Below are 7,179 nucleotides of genomic sequence, written 5' to 3'. Positions count from 1 at the left end.
TTGCTCTATAAATAGCAGGCTACTGCAAGAGTTCAGACGCCCCTGCTCTCTGATCCAAAGTGCCGTCAGGCTGCCTTCACCAATCCACAACGCATACCATCGCCAGGCTGCTGCGCTGCTCATCTCGCACCACCAGGCTGCCAGTTCGCCGCTCTACCGTGCGGAAGGCACTAGAAGCTCGCCGCAAGAAACGACGTCGGGTCCGAGGTCCTGAAGAAGGTGAGAGGCCACATGGCGCTTCTCTGATCCTACCCCCTCCCATCCTGCTTCTCATCTCCGGCTGCTTCATCCACAAGCATCACCGACAACTCCATCGCCAAGCCTCGTCCTCTATTCTGGTATAAACAGGGCCAGTGAGGACGGTGCTCCGTATATGGGTATCATGCCTTAGTAATGGTATAAAGGCCAAATGGCCACGCTATGTGCATGGGCTTCGTGCCCCGGTAAAGGTGTAAAAGGCCAGCAAATATGGCTCGGTGAAATTTGGGTCGAACGCGCTGTGGCTCCACCCCGGTTATGTTACTGGCGTAGATTTGGTTGGACGCGTTGTGGCTCCAATCCGGTTAAAGGTTCATGATAAATTGGTTTGGACACATGTTGGCTCCATCCAATCAAGGCTCATGATACGAAATTGGTGGACGCACTTTGGCTCCACCTGGTTTATGGTAAAATTGGTGTGGACGCGAATTGGCTCCATATCTAAAGAAATCTACATGTGGTTTGGCGGTGGTTATGTCGTCCGATCTGCATTCATACGGTTCATAGAAGAAAACAAACTTTGCATGCTATAATCACCAAGGTTTTGCATGCCGAAAGATAAAATCTTAATTAAAACTAATAGACAAAATAGCGGTGTTGTCTTGCATCTTGCACTTGTGCATCACGTCATGTCTCCTGGTTGGGCGTATGTGCTCAGTACTAATCAAGTTGCATGCTCAAAGTTTAAAACCCTTAATTAAATCAATGAACCGAGTAAAAGATGTTGCATATGTGCAAGCCATAGGCTAGGTAATTAGCATCCCTCTCGCCGAAATGCAAACTAGCCTGCCTGCTCTGTCTTGCATGAACGACGGCATATACCACATAGATGAAGTCAATTTAGTGTTGCATCAAAATCAACATGGCACACTTACATATACCTAGTCCTGGCCTAATCAAAGCTATGATGCAAATAAGAAAACCTGCACACTATGTTGTGGTCATGTTATGGAATCAAATATGTCTAATCATGCATTAGATAAAATTACGCCATTTTAAAGTACAGCTAGACCATACAAATAAACTTAACTAAATCCATTTCATCATATCAAGTTCTATACCATGATCGCCCATGCTAATTAACTTGCTGCGGCGCCATGGTTAGAATAACCAAAATGCCATGAACATCGATATAGACTTAGCTAAGTCAAATAAGCTTTGTCATATTTATCATAATTTCCAAGCGCATCATTCATGCCGAGCATAGGTCTTCCAAGTGCCATGCATAATGGGTAAATTAAATATTGCATCTTAGCTAGATTGCATCCATGAATGTTCATGCCTAGCTAAGTTGTTAAAAAGGGCAAACCAAATTAAATTGGATCATAGAGCACCGTACATGCAAATCCCTGGCCAAACGCCGTACTATGAGTATGCATGCTAACCTTGATAAAATAAATTAACTACACGTGCCTCGACCGAGTCGATGATGCAACATATCTTTCTAGGCCATGGCAAAATAAATACTTTGGCTTAGCCCAAATAAAATATTGCACCATATGCTGAGTACATCCATGAATGGGCATCTAAAAAACATGCTAAATCATGATCTTAAATGATCCAAAAGACTGTCAAATTTAGTCTTCAAAGTAAATTACGTGCATACATACATGATATTATGCACCAAAGAAATGTCCCAACATACCAACAAATCATTTCCTCCTGGTCGTATATGCGTATGTGGCATGATCAAGATGCCCCATGCCGGGTTAGCTAAATTTAGCGTCATATCATGATCTGAACAAATAATAATATATTCACAAATGCCTTGCATAGATTAATTACATGCATATCATGGATCGCTAGAAAGCTAAACAAGCTAGCGACCAATCGTATAAGGAGTATACGTTAGCTCCTCAACAAATGAAAATGTCATGTTTAAATAAAATAACATGCATCAAGTTCAAGCCTATGCCAAGCATGCATATTCATCCATCCACGGCTACAAGACCGAAGACTTTGTCTTCTTTTGTAGTTTGTAATAGGAAGCCGTATGATGTAATCTTATTTTTTATGTACTCATGTTGAAACTCTTAATCAGGGGTGTTCTCTTCGGAGATGTAATTAACATAATTTTATGCAAATATAAGAATTATGGAAGTATGGACTTGCAATACATGTTCCTTTTTTTGTCCCAATTAAATTTAACCAAAACCAAATTTGTCGCTGCTGACGTGGAGGCGGGTCATAGCTGCTCATTTCCCCGCCATCAGATTCTAGCACGCCCAGTGGGACCTACTTCTCCCCGCATCTTTGAGTTCCGACATGGTTGCATCATACGGCTTTGACCTAAATTGTCAAATGAAATTATATGCGCATTCATATTTGCATTCAAGAAAACTCATATATGGTTTTCTTATATGAAGGTATGGCCGGACGTGTTCAAGACTTTATCACGATCCGCATTGGTTTCCTCTGGGTTGATGTTCCCATGGGTCCCGTTCAAGCTTCCAACAGTGCTGGTTCACTCCACACTACAGCTGCATCGCCGGCTGTAGTTGCTCATGACCAAGAGGTCAATTCCAAGCCTGAGGAAGGGTTCACCCCTGTCATGTCCAAAGCCGCAAAGCGGCGGGCAAGAAGAGTTGCTGCCAAAGCAAGGATGATGGCCTCCAATGAGCGCGCTACCAATGTGCGCAAGGCCACATCCTCCAATGTGGTTGCTCCTGGCTCATCCAAGCCCAAGAGCACCAAGTCCTCTAGTTCCAAGATGGCGCCAAAGTTCTGCCCCGACACGCTTGGGGAGTAGCCTATCTGTGCCAAAAGGGCGTCGCCAACTAAGTCGACGCCACCAATGATGTCTTCTTCATCGACTCCAAAGACAAGGGGGGAAATGCCACCTTCAATTACTCATGATAAGTTGGGGGCTGGTTCCTCCAAACCTGCCCCAAGCATACTAGGGGCACCTCCGACAAAGAATGCATCGACAACAGCTTTCCCACCTCCAAATAGGGGGATAGTGCTGCGGGATCAACCTCAACGCCCGCAGCCCTGCAACAAAGAAAGGGCTGTAGCGGTGGGAGAAATGGATCACCCGCGTCCTTTCAACAAAGGAAAGGCCGTGGCCACGGAATATAGTATGTCGTCCACTGAAAGTGATTCATCTACAAAAAGCCAACTTCGGGCTGAAGCTCCCGAGTTTATCCCCACGTTGGTCTATAATCCCAGCAAAGATCTACCTAAGCGTGAGCTTCAATGGCAAGGGATTCACCTCTCCCTCAATGATATAAAGAGGGGACATGTTGATCCAGCACCGTCATGGCCTTTTGTACAAGATTCTGTGTCTCCAAAGCGACACCGCCGATGGCAACGCAAAATCCTTCAAGTATGGGCCAACTTCAGCAATGCAATTGACTCTATGACTAATGCACAACGTGCTTATGTTTGTGATTCAATTTTGGCTCAATAAAGCAGGGAATATCGCAGGATCCAAAATGCTACGAGGCAAGCTTTTTAGGCTTCCATCGAAAGGGCCATATGCTAGGACCTAAGGAGCTTGTTGCCTGGAGCATCCACATCCTCAGATAATATTGAGGGTGAAATCATGCGACGCGCCGAAACTTTGGCCAATCTACTCGAGCATCAAGTGTTCATAAAAAGGAATTCGAGGCGAGGGAGATATGCAAAGCAGGCTGCTAATGTACGTGCAAGACGTGCCAGCTTAAAGCAAAGAGAGATGGCAATACTAACTGACTCCACGTCTAGTTGGGTATGAGGGGATGCGTCATCAAGCCATGCTGGTGGCATCCAAGGAGAAATAAAAGCAGCTACTCCAAAAGTGGAAGATACAACAACACTAGCTTATCGACCTCCTCATAAAAGAGCCTCGAGTAACCATTTTGAGGTATTCTCTTCAATGCCGGTGAGTGTTGAGGAAGCAGCCTGCAACACGAGTGATACTTCCTCCGCTTCTACACACTTCAAAAGAAAGAAGCCTCGTAAACAAATTACGGTGGGTCATCGTCCAGTGACTTGAAGCTTAACAAACTCTGGTAATTCAAGAAATAATACGATCTATGTAGGGTCTTATAACCCCCTATTTGATGATCATTCTAACTTTGAAAATGAATTATTGGATACTGCAGGCTCGGCTGATCCAAACCCACTAAATGGTGAAGATCCACAAGCTTCAACTGAGGATGGCTCACCATCTCCGCATAGTGAGAGTGAGCCAGGCGATGCTGAACAAGTGCTTGCCACAAATGAGGGTCAATCTGTTGAAGAGCAGATGAACCGAATGATGGCTGCATTGCAACAGAAAGAAGAGGAGTTGGCTGCGCTCCGTGAGTAGGTGGCCAACACCAGAAATCATACAAGTGATGTGAATGCTTCGACTAGTCATAATGGTCCCCATCCCCATACCCAACCTGAAATTACACTTGAATCCATACAGAGGATGATTTCCGAAGGTGTAAAAGCTCAATATATGCAAACACATTACTCCATGCGTCCGGGGTATGTGAAACCATATCCACCGGAGGTGGACATGGTACCATTTTCGAACAACTATCGCCAACCGCAATTTAGTAAATTTAATGGGACCAGATCACCACATGAACATGTGGCCCATTTCCTTGCTGCGTGTCAAGATACAGCCCACAATGGAGCTCTTCTCCTCCGTCAATTTGTACAAACATTATCGGGTTTAGCTTTCACATGGTATAGCAAGGTGGGAATAACTGAGCTGACTCAAACCTTACAAAGGCCAAATGAGAAAGCTGCGGATTTCATCAACATGTGGAGGAATTTAAGCCTCCACTGCCCATAGCCAATCACCGAACCAGAAGCAGTTCATATGTGTATGAATAACTTGAGCCCGGACATGGCCATTCACTTGCAGGGTGTAAGGCCAATAACTTTCGAAGAGTTGTCCTCAAAGGCCACAGACATAGAGAATTATATGCATCACATGTCTCATCCGCCGAGGACATTCAACAAGGTGCCATTGGACAAAAACAACCCGTGAGATAAGCCCACATCTTCTAAGCCAAAGCAAATGCAGGCCATGGAGGCAACGGTGGGTCCTCAAAAGTTCCAAACTGGGGGCACCGCCATAAGATTACCAAGCAAAGGGGGTGCACTAGCTCCTAGAAGGCCAACTCTAAGTGAGCGTCAAAATCAGAAGTACTCTTTCCCCGATGAAGAAGTGGGGGATCTCTTCATGGGCCTACAGGAGTTGAAACTCATCGAGCTCCCCAAACCGAAATGGCCGGAAGAAGCTTCTAAATTCGATGAGCCAAATTTCTGTCACTTTCATCGCATCTTTGGTCATACGCTCAAGGATTGTTTTGTGGTAAAAAACATTATACAAAAGCTCATAGATGAAGGCACCATAGATGCCAATCTACTCAAAAGCATGACAAATGGAAAGCAAATGGCTACGTCAAATGTCGCCACTTTTCAAAGTGATTCGGTGAGTTGTGCAACTCCAAAAATGTGGCCAACTTATGATCGATATATGATATCAAAACCTGAGCATGTTAATATGTCTTTCTTAGGGCATCCACAACAGCAAGCTAAGCGTCAACATGGAGGCAAGGCTTTCCTTCGGTGGATCCACACCCCAAGATGTGAACCATCAGGTTCCCAAAGATTAGGAGAGCGTTGACAGCAACTCTCAATACGATTTGCTCTCCAACAAATGATGGAAAAGGGCGAAGGCCCATGCTTCTACCAAAATATAAAGAAGCGCGAGGACAACCCCCTCGAAGAATATGCTGCTTTCCCCATCGGAGTTTTTGAGGATGACGAGGAGTCTCTTCACTTACCTGAAGAAGAGGCACCCGAAGTTGAGGAAGTTCAGCTTAGATCGGGCCATCAACTAGCTAGGCCATCTCCTCAACAAAGAAATCCCCTAAATGTAACTCTGAATGATGCGACTGACCATACTCCTAATGTGTCGGTCAAGTATGATGTAATCTCGCACTTGAAAAAATTACCGGCTATGCTTTTTGTGTATGATGCTTTGTGTCTCTTCTGATTTGCGAAATGCATTTATTACTACACTTTCCTTCCCTGAAGATTATAGGTTTGAGGTTTCACAAGTAGAAGTAAAATTATCCCAAACTCAAAGTATTACGTTCAATGATGAGGATCTATTGTTAGGAAATAAAAAGCATAACAGACCCCTTCTTATGTTCGGCGAGATCGATGATCTCCCCATTAATCGCATAATGATTGATGGTGGTTCAGCCATAAACTTGTTACCCTTGCGCACTCTTAAAAAGATTGGGTATTCTAAAGGAGACCTATGTCATTCAAATGTTGTCATTCATGGCTTTAACCAAGCTGGTCAAGAAGCATTGGGCACCATATCTCTGGTTCTAAAGTTTGAGGATCTTATGACATATGTATACTTCCATGTGATTGATGCGGCCACCTCATATAATGTTCTTATCGGTCGCCCATGGCTGCATGAAAATGGAGTTGTTCCATCTACTCTCATCAATGCATCAAGTATAAAGATCCTTCAGGGAGCGTAGTAAGGATTTTTGCTGATAAAAAGCCATTCACTATAGCAGAATCCTTCTATGCTAATGCAAAGTGTTATTTTGAGCCTATTGATAAAGTCTCCAAACCAAAATCATCATTGCCATTAGAACAAAATATCCCAAAGATAGAAGATGTCAAGTCTTCATCAAGCCAAAAGATATACCAATACATACCAAGCAATCATAGGAAGGAAGGCGATCCGATATTTCGCATCATAAGTAAACCCTCTCAAAATAGAGGTATTTCATTTCCAACTCCTTTACCTCCTTTGGTGCAATATAAAATAAAACAAGCCCAAATTGAAAGGGATAATAAGAGTAAATTGGCTACGCAGGTCACTTTGTTAAATAAAGATGATAAAACATTACCCATCTCTTTATATGACAACAAAGTTCTTTATATTATGCAACAGATGGGCTATGATATTTC

Source organism: Miscanthus floridulus, chromosome 17 (genome assembly GCF_019320115.1).
Source record: "Miscanthus floridulus cultivar M001 chromosome 17, ASM1932011v1, whole genome shotgun sequence".
Taxonomy (NCBI): Eukaryota; Viridiplantae; Streptophyta; class Magnoliopsida; order Poales; family Poaceae; genus Miscanthus; species Miscanthus floridulus.
This window is presented reverse-complemented; position numbering follows the sequence as displayed.